This window comes from Diceros bicornis, unplaced genomic scaffold, assembly GCF_020826845.1.
Source record: "Diceros bicornis minor isolate mBicDic1 unplaced genomic scaffold, mDicBic1.mat.cur scaffold_567_ctg1, whole genome shotgun sequence".
Taxonomy (NCBI): Eukaryota; Metazoa; Chordata; class Mammalia; order Perissodactyla; family Rhinocerotidae; genus Diceros; species Diceros bicornis.
The window spans coordinates 44,569-64,022 of NW_026691437.1; the positions used below are offsets into that span (position 1 = coordinate 44,569).

The 19,454-nt window shown below is 48.9% G+C and overlaps 1 pseudogene; it reads right to left on the reverse strand.

Annotated features, from left to right (window-relative positions):
* Positions 1-300: 300 nt before the first annotated feature.
* On the reverse strand, positions 301-7,045 carry LOC131403211 (uncharacterized protein C2orf78-like; annotated as a pseudogene).
* Between the last annotated feature and the right edge of the window lie 12,409 nt (positions 7,046-19,454).

Here is a 19,454-nt window from a genome sequence, read left to right on the forward strand (position 1 = left end):
CATAAGGCCAGCCTCCCTGAGAGACTTGTCACATTTCTCCTGGTCAACCTAGACTCATCTTCTGCCATCTTCAACTCTATGCCGGTTTTCTTCTTTTAACCCTCACGTCAGACCCTGCTTCTGACTTCTGCCATTTCCCCCACTCCTGCTGCTTTTTGTCAGCTGCTGAAACCCCCCCCCCCCCTTTGGCCTTCCTAGCCCTGGACCCAGTTGCTGCCTCTTTCCTCAGTTCGTATCCCTTTTCCTTCATCCTCCCGTCCAAGTTCACTTCTTTTTTCTCGTGAAGCCTTGGATCCCCACCACCACCAAAGAAGAACCACAGTTGACGGCATCTCCAAACTCAAAAGGCTTCTTTATTACTCATCTATCAATTCTAGTACTTTAACGTATTGATGTCTTAAGTTTTAAAATCTATCAAAGTAAATAGAGACATCTCTACCTATCTATCTATGGAGCAAAGACTGCTACCCAAAGTCGCACCACCAGTCCTAGCAGCCTTATCTTGCGTAGCCGTAGTAGTCAGCAATTTCCATTTCTCTTTCCCTCTCAATGAAATACTGCACTTTCCCCAAAGAGGTGTATTTGGCAGCCTGCTCACGCTCTTGTTGAGCCTGCCTCTTCATGGCCTCCCGCTCTGGCCTCTGTTCGGCTGTGATGGGCTCTGATATCACTGGCCCTGGGATGTCGGGTTTTCTCCATGGAATTCGTTGCGTGCTAAAGTCTTGGAGCAGATAGTGGGGTTGAGGCCTGGGCGGGTCCTGGAGCTTGGTCACAGGAGTGGGAACGGGCTCCCGCTGGAGAGAAGTGCAAGATGCTGTTTTGTGGGGTGCGGGCGTGGCAGCAGCAGACTGAGGGACGCTAGGCCGGGTGGGGTTGGTGGAAATTGGCCGAGCTGGTCTGGCAGGACCCGTCAAAGATGCAGGAGCTGGCTGGGCTGAATTGAGTGCAGTCGGTTGAGCTGAGTGGGTAGAACCAGGCCGGGCAGGGTCAGCCACAGCGGGCCGATGTGAGGCCAGAGCCGGCGGCCTCCGAGGAACAGGTCGAGCTTGAGGCCTGTCCACGGTCAGAAAAGGCAAAGGTACCAACTTGACCTTCCCAGGAGGTGGCAGCTCGGACTGGGATGGAGGTGGGCGCTCTTGTGCGACACTGCCCTCTGGTTCCTGGGCTTTGGCTTGAGTTTCCTCAGGGCCTTGGCCCTCACGTGGGGTATCCAGCCGTGGTTTGATAGCTGGGGCGGGCTGGGGGTCTTTGGGGTGGCTGCAGTTTGCCAGGGCCCGGGAGGAAGAGAGTCCAGTTTTCTTATCAGTCTTCCTGCCCAGAGCATGGAACACCTGCACCGACTCCAGCAAGTGCATGCCTAGGGAGGTTCGAGGCCTTTGGAAGGTCTCTCGGCTCAGCTCGGGTTGATTCCGCTTCCTCTTGGGCAGGGTTGGCTTCTCTTCTGCCTTGACTTTGTTCCCTGGCAGCTCACTCTCTTCAGCTTGCTTGGAGTTGTTTCCTCTGGTCCTCTTGGTCCTTTCCTGCCCACGGCTCTTAGTTTTGCTGCTCCTGCCGGATGCAGCCTTCTGAGGCTTGCTGTTAGAATGGCTGGCCGTGTCCACAGGAGCCCTGTCGCTGTCTGCAGCATTGCAAATAGCCACTTCTCCCCCTGACAGGCACTCCGGGTCCTTGGGCTGGATTCTGGCCTTGGGAGCACCGTCGATAGGCTCAGAGGCCTTACGTTTGTTCTTCCTGGCTTGATCGGAGGCAGCCTTTGTGACACTTGACTTTTCCTGCACCTGGATCCACTCGATGGCTCTGGTGTCTTTGGCTTGGATCACCTGGGGGCTTTTGGATGGATCAAGGTCTTCCAAGGAATTGAAGAGCTGGGGAAGGTGAATATCCCCCACCAGTGTAGCGATGTCTGCAAAGCCACCGCCAGGTTCAGTGCCATCTTCCAGTGTCCCTTGGCCCTCGAGACTCAGGCTGCTCTTTCCCAGATCAGCATTTTCAGAAGCAGGCTGGTCCTCTTGGCCGAGGGGATCGGTGCAGGCCAGGAGCTGGTACGTATCAGGAATTTCTGAAGGGAGTAGTGGAGGATCTTGGTTTTCCGTTGGGATCTGGTAGGCATCCGGAGGCTTTGCAAGCTTAGGTGTAAGCTCCTCCAACTTCTTGGGAGCTGGAGACAGTGCCAGGAGGTTACTGTTGGAACTCTGGTCTGGAGCCCTCATTGAAATGTCCCCAAGCTCAGGTGGTGGGTTCCCCTCCGGTAGCTGGGTCTTTCTGCTACTGCAGGATTTGGGGAATTCTGGGGTTTGTTGTAGACAAAATGTCTGGCTTGCGGGTTGCAATCCCAGGGAAGTCTCCAGGCCCAGGGAGGTTTCCATCGCTGCAAAGGAAGGAGGGAAGAGGTCAGTCCCTGGTAAGGGAGATGCTCCCCCTAGACACCAAGGCGGCAATCATGCACCTTCCCACAACGGACAGGGCACATTTTTACTCGCTCTTCTTAAGGGTCATGGACAGCGTCCTGTGCTGGGAATTAAGAGGCGAGTGTCCCGTTTCTTACTGGTGATCATTTGATGTCATTGTTCCTTGGTTTTCTTTGTATTGCATAGGGTTGTTATCGGACAAATAAAAAGTAGAGGAGATTTTCAAACTGTGAAGCATTTTACAAATGCTAGCATTCTCCTATAGAGAATTCTCTCCGCTTTCCTGAGAGAATAAGAACACTTCACATCATGGACTAGGAGAGGGAATGGAGCTCTTCCTGCTGAAATACATCAGCAAGGGCGCATTCTTAGCCTGTTTGCTTTGGACAGGATCTGGGAAGACGAGGTCTCAACTCCTGGTGTAAATGAAGGCGGTGAGCGAAAGGTACCCTGGCGCTATCACCAGTGCCTTCCCAGGAGACTACAGCCGTAGGTCGGGGAAGGGAGTCCATTTGAGCGTGGTATAGTGCAGGGGACTGAGCAGCTAGGGCAGTGAGGCTTCTGGTGTCGCTTGGTGTGCTCTTGGTGTTCTCACGCATGTAGCGTAGATGGCCGTTACAGTGTCCCCCCCTTCCCACCAGTAATGGGCGTTCTTATGTAGAGTCTGAAGTAGGGAGTAGTACTGAGCGCGGGTAGTGCTTATGAAAGCCTCCGGACTTCAATTCTCCCTGTCTGTGGACTCAGCACTTCCCAGCTGCCGAGTTGACCCTGTTTTGGAATGTGGACCTCATTCCTCTCCCTTCCTGCTGTCTGTACTCACCTTGAAATCTTGTTTCTGTGACGGGTTGAGCAGACGCAGCGTAGTAGATGCCAGAGGAGGAGGCTGGTGGTAGGACATTTGTGGGCTGAACCTGCTTTAGTACCATCACCATTTCTGGTTGAAGGGCGGAGGCCCCAGCTCCTGTGTAGGACACGGAGCCACAGGATGGCAGGCAGGGGCCGAGTTGGCCAGACAGTAGAGGCCCCAGGGTGCCGGGAGTATAGTAATACACCTGGCTTCCTTCCCGGTAGGGAAGCGCCAGGCTGTGTGCCTGATTTGGAATCTGAGGTGGTGTTCTCTGAACGAGCCTGGCAGAAAGTGATGGATACAGAGGGACCACGTTATTGGCATCAGGTGTTCTGTCATACCGGGCTGCCATGGACATGGAAGAAACAGCTGTGTCCTGGTCAGTGAGAGCCACAGTGAGGTCTCCGAGTGAAGAAGACTCCTTCTCAGTGCCTCCTGTGATATCCCACTGCCAGAGACCTGGATAGGAAGCAGCTGACGTGGAGATGTGGCTCTGGCCAGTCACTGCAGACAACATGGTTGTGCTAGAATGTTGGTAAAGGTAGGCACTCCCCATGAGTGGCTGGAAAGAGGTGGCCGAGGCTGATGGCAGCAGCCGTGCCGAACTGACGGCTGGAGCAGAGACTCTGGAGAAACTGCAGGCACTTCCCGTTAGGGAAGCTGCATTGCTCACCACAGGAAGAGAGAGCTGCAGCGAGTTGGGAGTTCCAAGGAAAGGTGGATTTTGGAAATTTTCTGTAGGGAACAAGAGGGTGATGAAAACATCAGTGGGGTTGATGACCTCTCACTATGCTAGAGGAACAGCATTATCTTAAGGTTCTTGCTATGAGACAGCCTCTCATATACCAATACTCACTGAGATACCCCAAATCCAACCGTTTATGGCGGTCGCACGTGCTGGAGCAGTTTGGTTCTCTTCTGTGTCACTGCCTGTGCTCCCGGGTTGGGCAGAGATGTGCAGAAGCCCCACGTGGTGCGGTTCACACCTTGTTCTCTAGGCTGGAAGGCACCTTCTCCCTGCCCATCTTTCCCTTGAGCCTGCGCTAGTCCCGACTCGTGTACTCTTTGCTCCAATGGAAGCATTTTGGGGCTTCTGTTCTAAGATTCTCATTGTACGAGTGAGGAAACTGAGGCTCAGAGAGGTCAGATCGAATCGTTCAAGTTCTCCCGTTTTGTTTAGCATCGTTACCAGGTTACAGAGCCTGAGTATCCTGACTTCCTTGCCAGGGCTCTGCTCTGACCATTCCACTACCGGAAACCGGGAGAAGTCGAACTTCTACTAGAGGCATTTTCTTTGTCCTTTGGAAGACAGAGCAGCTGTCACGTAACACTTTGACCTTGAGGGTCTCATTTTGCCTGTGCAGTTCAGACGTTACCTGGAGTTCACAGCTTACTGAGTCCAGGTGGTAGATGTCACGGGTCATTCTTACCCTCTTCAAGCCTGGTTTCTGTTCCTACCTCCAAATGACTGCCTGTGAGTGAGTGTCTCAAAAAGTGCTTTTTGAAAGAAAAAAGTGATTTAAACTCTCTGAACTTCAGCTTACTCTTCTGTAGAGCAGTTATAATAAGAAAAGCGATAATCATGAGGGTAATAATTCATACGTGAATAAAAGTGATATATTGCGTAAGTGTAATATGGAGGAAGATATGGTAAGTTCTGTAAAAACAAAGAGAAAAATCATGAAAAAGGTGTATCACAGGACTAAAAAGACATATACAGGTATGATGGAAAACCGAGGCATGTAGCAGGCATCAGAGCCTAAGAAGTTTACTAATAAATGAAGTTCTGTACCATCCATGCAGTATTATGAAAGTGAATATCGCCGGCTCTATTGTAGTGAATACTACTTGCCAAAACAACAGCCCACAGTAGAAGGTGATTTCGAATGAATTCCTAGGCAGCACATAGAGACAGAGAAGACATAACGAACGGTAAAAAATGGCTTAAAAAGGCAGCAAAGTGCTATAAAGGAGACCGTATAGGTAGCCACAATATACGTAGAGAGCTGTTTCGGTAAGAGCTGGTACAAAGCAGAGAGCAACATCCTAAGTGTAAAGGAATTCCATTATTGTGCTCATTCTTATTTCTCTGACTGTGACCCAGCAAGTACCAGCTACTAAGCCTAGCAGAAATAGACGTTTCAATTAAACGTATGTTTCTCGTGCTCCAACCGCATAGAAGCAGAAGAGGGTAGTTAAAAGGTGTCATGAAGGTTTTCATATTGCCCCTGCAAACCTCGATAAGAATCACCTTCAACATCCAGGAAGGTGTCATCCCCAAAGCCTAAAAACACCGTCATCCCTAGAATCCAATTAAAAAATTATTGAATGTAGGAAAACCCAAAGGACTCCACAAAACTGTTTTAGATAGTTGTGGGAGTTGACTTTTTCTTTTTCTTCTTCGGTAGCTAAGGTCTAGAAGCAGACGACGGCTGTTTCTCAGTGTGCTCTCCGTGTGAGGAAGAAAACAGCCGTCCAGATGAAAAGCAGCCTTGACTTGGAACCTGCTTGTCACACAAAGGAATTAATGCTTCTGATTCAAGTTAGGGGGTATCAGTTTTTAGCAAAGCTTCAATTTTCTTTTGAATAGGCAAAACATCTACATCGTTTAAAAATGAGAATGGAATCAAAACTGCAAATTCTCCTAGCCCCGGCCTCTGGACAGCCACTTTTATTAGTGTCTCGATGATAGGGAGCGTCATGTCTAAAAACATCTCTAAAATGTTCGTATTCAAAACTGACAAGTGCCATCGGTGTTCAGAGAGGCAGCAGAAACAAACGAACAAGTGAGGGGGACTCTTCTGAGAAGCTGCTTTTCCTAGCGATTCCCTGTTCTGCCCCTACTCTCCGTCCTAGTCTGTGAATGTAAGCGTCTGCTCTGCTCAACTGGGCTTTACCCTGCTCTGAGCAGACTTCAACTGTGTGCTCTTTCTGCTTTGATTTAAGATCGTGGGTTCCCTTCAACATTCCACGCCCAACTCCCTCGTTTTCCCTGCGAGCTCCTCGTCCTTCTGCCTCCCCTTTCTTCCAGTTTCTCCCCCTCTGGGTTCCTGTTGGCCTGTGCTGATGACAGCAGTCCTCAACCTCCTGACCTTTGAATACTTGCCTCCCCTATAGCCCAGTCCTCTCCATCCTCTCTCCCCGTTTTCTCTTTCCAGCTCGTTCAGGTAGAAAACTCCAAAACATGCGAACATTGCTTTTTGAACAGCCCTAAATGTAACATCGTACAGTCGAAGTGGCAGTGGAGGGAGACCATCAGAGGTGAAACCTCTCGGTATACATTGCTAGTTTTCTGCATCACCTAGGATTTCTCTCTGTTGCTGTGGAAACACTCTCCAGAGGTCTCTGATTGCATGCCTAGGTGGGTGCCCTTTAAGACTCAACATCAGAGAAGAAAGGGAGCAGAGGGGACAAGCGCTGTGATATCCTGATGTGACAGATGAGGAGAAAACAGCGTTTGTGAGAGAGCCAAGGACTTGCCCAAAGTCACACAGCTCGCAAGAGTCCAAGTCAAGGCGGGAGTTACGTCCCCAGGTTCCTAGTTCTCTACTTTCCCCCCATTATTCTCTGCCATTTTTGAATCTGCTAGTCAATATCGGGGCAAAAATACATAATGAAAACCATTTCCTGGTTTCTTTCCTTACCTGACATGGTCAGAGAAGAAGAGGAAGCATCAACTGCAGATCCAGGGGATGAGAGAGATGCTACTAGAGGACGTCTGAGTGGCTGCAGCCAAAGAGCGATGTGTCCAGTACGAAGGCCACTGGTCACACTGGTCACTTGCGAGGATTCAAATTTATTTACAGACAACTCCATGGAAACCCCAAGATTCTACCAGGTGGTGGTAGGTTTAGGGGGAGAATGATGTCACAAAGCAGGTAGGAGATAGCCAATAGGGAGGTCAGATTCCCCCCGAGAAGACGGGATTGGGTGGAGGGGGTGGTGGGAGAGCTCCAACAGCACCTCTGTGGCTGAGGTCTGGGGAGGTGCCATCCCACGAGACAGATGCGATCGTCTTGCTGCCCCGGGCTCTTCCGGCAGGAAATAGCTCAACGTTTCTTACAGATGTTCATTGGTAGAATGAATTCATAGTTGTTTGTCTTCTACACTTCCTACTTTTTCATGTATATTGTCCATTTGTTATTATATGTACAGTTAATTGATATCCTTAGAGAGGAGGGCAAGGGACATCTAGGTGGACCTGTTCCAGTTGTTCTGAAATCTTACGAGTGGATCTAAGTAGTGAACTTACTGCTGCTTTTAAGGAGCAAAGGAAGGGTGAATTCAGGAGCTCTTTGTGTAACTTGGGTCAAGAGTAGGGTGAGGTTTGTTGAGTGCCCCTTGTGGGGAATGATGTGGTTGAAGGCTCTTCTCTTTTAGTTCCTTCTCCTTGAATCCTGCCTTCCTTGGGGTGGGCCGGGCCGGGCCGGGCCGGGCCGGGCCAGGTTGGACTTGCATCTCTCTTCTGCTCTCCTTTTTTGTGTTCTTCGTTGTAGGCGTTGTCTCTGGCACCGGCCTTGATCTTGCATCTTACCCTCCTGGACGTTACTTCCTGTCCACCTCCAGCAGCAGGGGTCTTCTTTTCAGTGCCTGGTGCTTCTCAAAATGGACTCTGCCCATTCGAAGCAAATACCAGAGAGCTAGATGACACAGCTGATTGCAGGCCTTTCCTCTTGCAGCCTTTGGTTGCAATTCTCTTTCCCATCATTTGCTACCTCTGGCTCCTTGGGCCACAGAGGCCTGCTGCCATCTGGCTCTCGTATACGGGAGAGGCATGCGAGGTACTTTGGCCTTTCCTTCTCAGCGAAGCGTATCCAGTGTGGCAGTTACTGTAGCCTCCTCCCTCTCGGGAACAGGCACTGTAGAGTGTCGGGCCTCTGGGATTCTCTGTCGGCCGTGCTCGGGCGCAAGGCCGGGCAAAGTGAAGAGGAAAACAGTTCGAGAAGGAAGAGGAGATTCGTGGAGAGTAGGGAAGAGGCAAGGTGCAAGGTACAGGAAAAGAGAGGTGCCTGTGGAGTTTTCGGTTTCTTGAGAACTACCTTGCCACACGTGGGCCTCCTTTTGTAGTAGCAGAACAGAGAGTTCAATACGTATTTATTAACGTAGCTAGGGGATCCTGCAACTGCCGTGAATTCTGTACACGAAAGAGAATAACCCTCAATATCTTTTTCTCCCTTTGCTTGATGTCATGTGACGTCATTTACGTCGTGCATCGGTATGTTTGTTGAGCGGAGATTGTTTTCAGATTCAGATGCTCTGGTTCTGTCTCCATGTGTCTTTCCTGGTCGCGTTTTTAAGGAATCCAAAATTGGAAGACAGATTGCATGTTGTTCCCCTGACGATTGCGCGTTTTGAAGCATCGTGGGCTAACTTGACCTGATGGGTTTTGTGGAGAAACTTAGAAAGCGGTCGGTGAAAAGGCCCTGTGGTGAGTTACACTGTGCACCCACACCTGAGGAGCAGATGTCTGCAGTCCCCCCGACCTGGCCTGGGTGCCTCTGTATTTGTTCGCCTGGTCGGTATTGTTCTCACTGACCAGTCTTGTGACTGCGAGACAGTGAGTGAGGCCTGAGTGGTCGATGATTCGTATGTGCAGGCAGTGGTTTGGGGAGGAAATCCATGGGTTTCGTCGTTTCCTTGGAGGTAAGTGTTTAGTGTGCCTAGGTGGACCCGTCTGGGGAGTGTTCTTGTGTGAGTGAATTGGAGGTGTGTTCTACAAGTTGGCAAGAGCCCAAGGGAAGGTAGCTCCTCGATGGGACCTCCAAAGATATTTTATTAATCCCCTCGTTTTCCTATTGTGAGACATGAATTTTTTGAGTTATAGTGAGGGATGCTTGTCTGAGAAGAAATTGTGAAGGCTGTTGCAGTGTAGAGGTATGGCTTGAGCTCATAAATGTTCTTCAGGTCTTTTTCCCTAGGCGTCATACCTCAGATAGCCTACTTCCGTGACTTAGTATATAACACGAGGCTAAGAACATAGACTAGATATCTGCAAGCCAGACCGGTCTCTCTTTTCTCTACGTTCCCGTGGAAATCAAGGGAATCCAGAGCTACTGCAGGTTAGGGTGGGTGGTGTAAGATGGGGGGAAGTGTCGGAAGACAAATTCTGGTAGCAGTAAAATAATTGACATATGAAAACATTCAGTTGCAACGTTCAGTTCTATTTAGGCAAAGTCTTAGTTAGGCCTTCCCTGGTTCCCAGCCTCTGTAAGCACGTTCTCTCCATAGGTATAGCCATTGAACTTGAGCTTGCAGGCTCAGCATGATCCTAAGCTCTACAAGAATCTTAACTGTAGGAGGAAGAAGCTAAAGAGCTTTAGTCCAAGGCTCTGGAACTTAGCATCAAGCCCTACCCTGACCTAACGCCTTTTGTTTATAGATAGGGAATTGTCTTCTCCCAGAGACCCACTTCCTGCATTTTGTACCCGTGGGGATAACTGAGACTTGTCTTGCTGGCACATACCCCATCCACCTAGCCCTGAGGCTCTTCCTTTCTCTCCCCGTTGTCACTTTTGGATTTAATTAAGGACTGGAATCCCTCAAAGCCTACGTGGTACGTGGGGCCCTCCCGGACACTGGTAGGTTTTGTTAGTGTCAACTATGTAGCTCTTGGGTGCTCCAGATATCCCTTGCTCCTGTATCTTGCATTCCAGTGTCCTGCATGCCTATCCAGGCATTCTTTTACCTCACGGTGGACTGACTCCTCTCCAAGGGCCTACTCTTTGCTGGTTCCCCCTACTTTCTGGACACCCTGTTATGCCTGGGTCTGGATTTTCTTGTGGCATCTCCCTCTGAGTCTGTTTCCACCCCAAGCTTGAGTCTTTCGGCAAGTCGGAAGCACAGGACCAATAGAGCTTTTTGAGCTTCTGATAGATGTATGTCACATTTCGTATGTTGTCAACGTCTGCAGATGTTTGGACCCTTCCTGCTTGTCGGCCACTTCACGCCTATTGGATAATTTTTTTTTTTTTTTTTTTTTTTACATAGAGTCCAAAGGAATATCTTGTGACTTAGCACCAAGTCTGAATGTGCCTCATTGGAAGTTTGCAAACTGTGCTGTGCTGACTTATGTCCGTACTTTGTCCAAAGAGCAATTCACTAATATGGACCCGTTTTCAATTCTGCGGAGGTTTTCCGAATAGTAAATGTTTGTGGATTTGAACTTGGTTAGACACTGACTGTCCCAGAAATGTTAAAGCGAGTGATCTTTTTACCGCTTCGTTCATTCATTCACTCATTCATTCACTCACTGCAGACCTCGGACCTTTCTGACCCTCAGTTCACCCCGTTGTCAAATGGTTGTGAAGGTTACCGACAGCGTAGGTAAGATACTTTCAGAAATTAGAAACTAAAAACTAAAAATAACAGAAAGCACTCACTGTTCTGATCGCCTACGGTGTAATCTGGAATTGAGTGCCCTGTTCTGCCTTCAGACGTGCTGTAGAACATGCTGTCGTTTGCTGTTCGACTTGTAGCAGAGTTTAGAGTTTTTCTCACAGGTACAGCTCCCTGTGCTTGATTCTGTGTGGAAATCGTAGCTTTGAGCTGCACTCTTCTCTCTCTCGGTTCTCGTTTGGAGTTTTCTAAGAGGTAAATACATGCTGTCAAGCTCTAGCGTGATACCTGTCACAGGATAGGAAGCCAATCCAAGTTTCACTCTAAGTGGGGAGTGTAGGTTGCTACAGTGTGTTTGGAGGGTGATTCGACAGTACTTTTCCAGATTTTCAGTTTGCATATCCTTCTTTCCAGCAGTTCTACTTCTGGGACTTGCGATATAGTTGTCTACATGCATGAGGATGTTTACATTGCAGCCTGTCTGTTAACAGAGGACAAAGAAACTGAACACAACTAAAAGCCCCTGGACAGTGTCCTGGTTATGTAAATTATGGTACTTATAATCACTGGAATACTATGAAGCCATTAACAAGAATAGAACGGACGTATGCCTCAATTGACTGGGAAATGCACTGTCCGAGGTATATTGTAGACTAGGTATAGTACGCTGCTTTTCTGTAAAACAGAGGATATGCATAGAGGTAGAAAGAAGCGTTTGTATACAGTATACGATGTGTGAATGTGAGCTCTTGGAAGATATCTGGAAGAACCACACAAGGAACTGGGGGAGTGGGACTTGACTGTTCCTTCCCGGTCCTGGACTGCTGGAAATCTGCAGGCGATGGCGTACACGCCCCCGTCTGCATGAGCTGTGCTAGCGGCCTGCGGCGAGAGAGGGCGCCGTAGCCAGCAGAGTCCTGTTTCCTAGCGGAGCATCTCAGGCCTCCGGCGCGGTGACGTCCTGGGGACGGGCGGTGGCGCATGCGCGGTTGGAAGGCTGCTGGGCGCCGAGCGGGCTGCTGCGCGGGCGCTTGCGGGCCGGGCTGTTTTTCCGGCAGCGAGGGCGCTGGAGTGGCGGCTTTGGCGCTGTTGGCGTTGGGTGGTGGGCCTGTTGGGGCCCACGTGAGCCGATGGCATCACGCCCGCGGCGGCCGGGGCCAGGGGCGCGTCTTTTCCAGACTTGGCACGTCCAGGAGGCGGGGCGGAAACCACATCCCCGAAAGGTAATACGTCTTGTCCCCTGGGCCTGGCCCTGCCGGCTCTTGGCTCCTGGGCCTGGGCCTCGTCTCCTGTGGGCTCTGCCGGTCACTGTTGCCGCCGCCGCCGCGCGCTTGGCCCGTCGGCCCCTGGCTAGGAGGCATTGACCCTCCGGCTGCGCCGCCCGCTGTAGCTGAGTGGGCCGGTGTGTGATGTTCTGATTTCTCCCCATCCTTTTAAAAGCGAGGCTCTGGCCATCGCTGCCCGGGTAGAGTGCAGAGGGACTGCCGACTGTCAGTGTTGGGGACTCCCCTTGATTGCCCCAGTGGAGTCCCGCTCAGTCCCTCCAGCTGTGTTGTTTTGGCACGGAGCGTGTGAGTAATCAGCGCTAAGTCTGAGTGAGAAAACGCTCCAGCTCCAGCTCCAGCTCCAGCTCCAGCTCCAGCGTCGCAGAACTTGCCGCCAGAAACGTTGGTTATATTGTTTCCAGCAATCACAGAGGGCATCCGTTGCTTCCTAACAGGTCTCGAATGAAATGAGACGTCTTGCTCTACACGTTGAAATGATGCCTTGTGAGACTTTGCTCCTTTGTGCGGTGAAGGCTTTTTTATTCCTTGAGACCTTCCTTTTCCTCCGTCTCCTACCTCGTGAAGTCCCCTTCGTTTTTATCTCCTGAGTATCTTGGAATCTGTCACCTTCTTTCCCTCAAGCATGCTCATACAGAACTTGCCTGACCTTTTGCGTTTCGGGTCGTAACTAGTGTCCGTGTGTCTCCTCTCGTCTCCTTCCAATCCATTCTTCACACAGGAAATCTTTTTAATAGGCAAGTTGGAACGTTGCTCAGAAACATCACTCAGCAAGGTTGTTTTAAGAATGAAAACCCACTCTCGACCCTGGCCTTGAAGAGTCCGCGTGGTGGAGAATCCTCTCCGCTTCTCCAGCCCCATCTTGTGCCCCTCGTGCCCGCACTTTCCATGCTTCAGATACACTGAGTTAACCTCAGTTAATCCTACGTCATCCTAGAGAAGTCAGCTCAAATATTCCTTTTCCCTGGGACTCCTAGCATTAAGTGAAGTTCACAGGCCCTTTTCCATCAAGTGTCCTTTTAAAATTTGAACTGGAACTTCGGCACTGACTGCATTTGATGGCATCAGTTGTGTGAGGACGGAAACTAAACTGCGAAGTGAAAGAATTGAATTGAAACTACTTCAGTCAACGTGTACGTACCGATGACCCCTCAGCGTTCAGGACTGGGCTGGCTTATCAGGGATGCAGAAGTTCCGGCCACGTCTCGTTTCAGTTAGGCCTTGTTTGTGGAGACCTTTGCTCTGTTTTGCTGCCTTGTATGTGTTTTCAAGATGGGGAAACAGGCAGAAGGGGAGTGTAGGTGGTTAGTAGGTGGGGTTGAAGAAGGGGAGCGGCAAAATGCCCACACGGGGACCTGCTGTGTGGTCTGTGATTTCCATTTTCGAGGAGTCTTCTTTCTACGCGGGGAGACAGGCTCACACACAAAAAAATTGGGCTCCCAAGAAGCGTTTGAATAGGTGGCAAGACTGTGTCCCAGTTGGACAGCAGATGCCTGGGACTCGTTTCATTGCTTTCAGAGTTCCTTTGACAAAGGAAAGCAAAAGTTAATTCAGTCTTCTTTCGGAAATCTGCATTCACCCTGTGGAACTCTGGTCCTCAACCCTGTCTCGCTCCATTTTCCCATTTTATAGCAAATAGTTTGTGTGCTGTACCCCTTTACTCTCCTGCAGTGAAATTCGTAGATAGGTGCAACCTGCTTCCGTACGTAATTTTGAGAGCGAAAAGTCAACGTAATGCTCTAACTACAATAGAAAGAAGAAATGAAACAAAGTAGTTTAGAATAAAGTAATATGTATTTACATTTCCGTATGTGAGTATTTGGGCGTGACTTGAGTAACAATAAAGCAATAGGGGGTTACTTGTGCCGTGAACGCAAATACTGCGGACACAGACTGATCTAGGTGGGCTGTGTTGCCTCAGTGGTAGAGTTTCCGTGATAGGGAACGGCACTTAGTAGGTTTCCAAAGAGAACAAAGTACAGGTTGGTCCATGGGGTGATTACTATTCTGGAAAATTCAGTAGACCTGAAAACTGCAAAAACTGCATAAATCAATCAATCCTTTGTGTTTGTTTGTGAAATGGAGTTAGGTGCTAAGGCTTATATGACTGTGAACAGTTTTCTCGCCTATATCGACAGTCTGGTTAGGAGCCCCACGTGAAACAGACAGACACAGAAATAAATGTGTAGAAGGGAGCTTCTTTTCTTCCCTCTCATCTCTGGAAGAAAGGATTGTAATACAGCTTGTGATTTCCAGAAGAGTGGAAACTTCCTTTGAGTCTCATTGTATCTTAGCATCACAGGGCTTGAATCAATGGGAAACGTGAGGATGGGTTTCAAGCACACGTGTCTTCTTTCTTATTTCCTTCTCTCTGACAGAGTTTGGAAGGCAGTCTTGCTCCGGGAGAACTTTCCTTCTCCCTTGAATCTTTTTAGCAAAATCCAAGAACGGAGTGAAGAACTTGGACTGACGATTGTTTGAAGCTACACTCACCGCTGTTGTAAAGCAGAGGTAAATGGAACCCTGAGTTGAAAAGCCCCTTCTTCGTCCTAATAGTGTAATAATCATCGTAACTCAGTAGTCACGGTCCTGTCCTCCTTTCGTGGGTAATAGTGGAAAAAGGGAACCAAGTGGTGTCCTTCCTCACGCATTTCGAATCGCTGCCTCAAAATGAGATTAAAGACGTGAACTGAACTGTAGTATTTGGCAGGAGGCTCCGTATGTGCTTGAGAAATTCCATAAGCTTCCATGTTCTATCTTTTGAAAATAAAGTAAACTTTTAGTAAGAAAAGTAGTGGCCTAAAAGGAAAGAAAGGAATATCCGTTATGTCTTGAGCACTGATGTTGAGCAGTTGTCTGGGCGTGTGTCAACATCTTGGTAAAAGACAGTTCTCTAAGTTTGATGCTTTCTTTTCCTAATAATATCTCTTGATAGAATAGAGGAAGCCGTATGTTCTGTTGGCCCATGTGGCATATCGGTTGGAAAGCATTATCCTTCTTCTGACCAGTTCCACGGCCCTGGGAAACCATAAGACCCAATGTTTGTTAAGATCTGTACAGGCAGACCTCGGAGATATTGCGGGTTCTGTTCCAGACCACCGCGATAAAGCGAGTCACAGGATGTTTTGGGTTTCCCGGTGCATATAAAAGTTACGTTTCCACTAGACTGTAGTCTGGTAAGTGTGCCGTAGCATTATGTCTACAAAAACAGTGTACGTACCTTAATTAAAAAATAGTTTATTGCTCAAAACAGGTGACGGTCCTCTGAGCCTTCGGCGCGTTGTAGTTTTTTTGCTGATGGAGGGTCTTGTAAAAAATGCAAAAAAATCTGCGAGGCACAGTACAAGGAGGTATGCCTGCCTAGCAGCTTCCGGTTAAGACATGCTTTCACGTACACCAACCTAGTTGATCCTCACAAGAATCCTTTGCTGATGCTGTGGTAGTGGTACTCGTGTTTCCTCCTGGGTGCTTACCCTGCACTAAGCTCCGAGGATGGACGATTACAATTAATCATTTTATAGATGGTGAACCTGAGGCGCAGAGAAGGAGGAATTGAAATTTGAACTCACTTATTCCTCTTTTTTTTGATTGTGGTAAAGTACACATAAATGATATTGACCATTTTAACCATTCATGGGTGCCCAGTTCAGTGGCATTAAGTGCATTCACGAGGTGGTGCAGCCATCTCCACTGTCTGGAACCAAAATCTTTTCATCGTCTTCAACAAAAGCCCTGTAAGCTTTAGACAATGACAGCGCCATCTCCCTTCCCCCAGCCTCTAGTCGCATCTATTCTACTTCCCGTCTCTCTGAATTTGTCTATTCTAGGTACCTCATATAAGCAGAATCATACAATATTTGTCCTGGTGTGTCTGGCTTATTTCACTGAACATAATGTTTTCAAGGTTCATCCGTGTTGTAGCATGCAGCAAAAAGTCAGTCCTGTTCATGGCTGAATAGCATTCCATCGTGTGTATGTACCACGTTTTATTTATCTGCTCGTCTGTGGCTGGACACTTGGGTTGCTTCCGGCTTTTGCCTGTTGTGACTCATGCTGCTGTGAATATTGTGTACAAATGTTTGTTCAGTTCCCTCCTTTCAGTTCTTTTAGATGTATAGGTAGGAGTGGAGTTGTTGGATCATACGGGAGTTCTATGTTTACCCTTGGCGAAAGCGCCAAAACGTTTTCCAGAGTGTCTTCTTGTTTTTAAACAATTCTCAGAGATTTTAAACATGCAGAAGCAGACACAATGCTGCGTTGTTCATCGTCCGCCCACGAACGCATCCGGCTTTAATGTCTATCAGCTCAGCTGATGGCTGTCGTGATTCTTCTGTACCCTTACCTGTTTCCCCCATTCCATAGCATTTTGAGGCACATCCTAGAAATCGTATAATTTCACCTGTACGTTTTTGGTAGGTATATTGAAAATATAAGACTTTTATTCCTTAAGATTAGTGACATTAAATATCCAGTCAGCCCTCAAATTCGCAGATGTCTCCTACGTGTCATAAACATTGTTTGTAAGGGTTTGAGTTAGATCTGAATTAGGTCCACGCTTTGCATTTGATTGTCAGGTCTCTGAAGGCTTACTTAATCTATAAGTTCTCCCTTCATGTCTGGTCTTGCTTTCTTTTTCTTTTTTTCTCTTGAATTTATCTTTTGAGGACGCCAGGTAGTTTGTCCCATCTGAAGACGACACTACAAATAATACCAGAGTGAACGAATGTAGTGGATGATGCCTTAAGGGAAAGAAGGAAAGGAGGAAATTTTTGAAACTGAGTAAGAGGATAAAAAGACTTCTAGAGAAATGGCAAATATTAAAGATAGGCAAAAAAGCCAGGCCAGTTCTGAAAAGAGTAATTCAAATACATAAAAGATTTTAGTATACCATAAAAGTGACACTTCCAATCGATGGGACAGATTAGTCAGTAAATTGTGCTACTTCCATGTTGGGGTGTAAGTAATTTCTCTGGAAGGATCCCCAGCGTGGCCAGAGTAGATGTCTCTAAGAGGAGGGAAATGGGTGACTGAAAACTCGGGGAAAAGGGTGACTATCCGTGGAATCCCCTTTTGTACCTTTCTCGTGTTGTAGCCTGTGAATCTTGTTACCTCTGCGGTCTGCCTGCCTGAGTTGAAACCCCGGCTCTCGCACTAGCGAGCTCTTCGTCTTGGGCAAATTCTTGACGCTCTCCAAGCCTGTCTCCTCATCTGTGAAATGGGGTGAGTGACTCCTCCTGGTGCTGCCTGGCGCAAAATCAACTCTCAAGACACGTGAATTACCGGTGGCAACACCCCGAATGTCCGTGAACTGAGGAATGGATAAACGAGTGTGGTAGATCCATCAATAGAATGTTATGCAGCCATAAAAAGGAATGAAGGACTGGCACACGCTACCACGTGGGTGAACTTGGATAACGTTATGCTGAGTGAAAGGAGCCAGGCACATAGGTCACATGTTGTACTAGTTCATGTGTATGAAATGTTGAGAAAAGGCAAATCCATAGAGACAGAAGGCAGATGAGTGGTTGCCAGGGGCTGGAGAGAGGAGGGAATGAGGAGCGATTGCCGATGGTTTAGGGGGCTTCTCTTTGGGGTGATGAAAATGCGATGGGTTAGATTAATGGTGGTGGTTGCACAATCTTGTGGATGTACTAAATGCCACTGAAGTTACATTTTCCAAAGGTGAATTTTATGGTATGTGAATCCTATCTCAAAAACTGATTTTAAAAATGTAAATTACCAGTTTTCCCATGGTAACTATATGCTCTCCCCATCTCTCCCCTCCCCACGCCCCGTTCCCTTTGATGCCCCCTCCGCTCTCCCCATTCCCTCCCTCCAGCTGCCCCACAAGGCCTAGCACGGAGCGCCTGTGGACCCCTGGGCGCCTGCGTCCTGCGCCGTTGGAGTGGCGACTCGGTGCACGTGTGTGTCCCCCGCTGTCACCCCGTGGGATGGACGCCTTCCAGCGGATTTTTCTCCTGCGGTTTGGGTGATGGCGATGTTTGGAGAAGGCAGCAACTGGCCGATTGGATGGAGGAGGACCTGGCGGGCCCCTCAAGTCATTATTTATGAAGAGACATATTTCTAACGAAGATATACAGGTGGGCGACAGGCACAGGAAAAGATGCTCAACGTCACTACTTATTAGGAAAATACAAATGAAAAGCACAATGAGATACCCACCTCAGGCCGGTCAGAAGGGCTAGTAGAAAAAGACAAGAATTAACAGGTCTTGGAAGTACGTGGTGCAAAGGGAACCCTAGTACCCTGCTGGTGGGAGTGTAAATTGGTACAGCCGCTGTGGAAAACCGTATGAAGATTTTTCAAAAAGTTAACAATAGAACTACCCCGTATGATCCAGCTATTCCACTTCTGGGTGTTCATCCAAAGCACACAAAAGCGCTAATTCAAAAAGATATATGAACCCCTGTGTTCATCGCAGCGTTATTCAGAACAGCCAAGACTTGGAAACAACCTAAGTGCCCATCGCCCGACAAATAGATAAAGAAGTTGTGGGAGATATACACAAGGGAATATAGTACTTAGCCGTAGAAAAGAGGAAATCTTGCCATTTGCGACAGCAGGGATGGACCTCGGGCGTATTACGCTAAGCGGGATGAGTCAGTTGGAGAAAGACAGATACCGTGTGACTTCACTCGTGTATGTGGAAGGTAAACAAGCAAACACATAGAGACAGAACAGACTGGTGGTTAGCAGAAGGAAAAGGGCGGGAGGAGGGGGAAGGGGGATAAGGGGCAGCTGTGTACGATGACGGATGGCAGTTAGAGCTGTGGCGGGGAACACGACGTAGTCTGTGCAGAAGGCGAACTATAATGATGCACATCGAAGAATAAAATCTAGGCCCCTTCCAGAAGTTGGATGCCGTCCACCAGTAAGCTCCGGATGCTGTGCTCTGAAAGCCGGGTGGGTCCCCAACAGGCGCTAGCCAGTACTGAGGACTGCCCTGGCGTAGAGGCCCCTCGGCTTGAGGCCTTGCTCCTTCGCGTGCAGTGTGAGCTGAGCCCACTGCTGACCCTCAGTGGTGAAGTGGCTCAGTGACCCTGGCCTTGCATGTGGTGGCAAAGGTTACGTGAGGTGGTGCGTTCGCGGGCCTGGTGCGCAGGTGTTGAGGAAATGGTGATTTCTATCCCAGCCCTGTTAGCTGGGTGGGCCTCCTGTTGCAGCACTTCCCTTGGGGAGGCCCCTGTTGTCAGCTGGCCCCAGGGTCGCTCTGAGCCCTGGCCCTTCCTCTGGTGGATTGCCCTATGATTTGTACTCACCGGCCCCAGCCATAATCCCACGTGGCTGAGGCGAGCCAAACCTTTTGGAGAGATCTCCGGAATCTCTTGTTTTCTAAACGACCTATGTGGTGGTGGTGAGACATAAGGCCAGCCTCCCTGAGAGACTTGTCACATTTCTCCTGGTCAACCTAGACTCATCTTCTGCCATCTTCAACTCTATGCCGGTTTTCTTCTTTTAACCCTCACGTCAGACCCTGCTTCTGACTTCTGCCATTTCCCCCACTCCTGCTGCTTTTTGTCAGCTGCTGAAACCCCCCCCCCCCTTTGGCCTTCCTAGCCC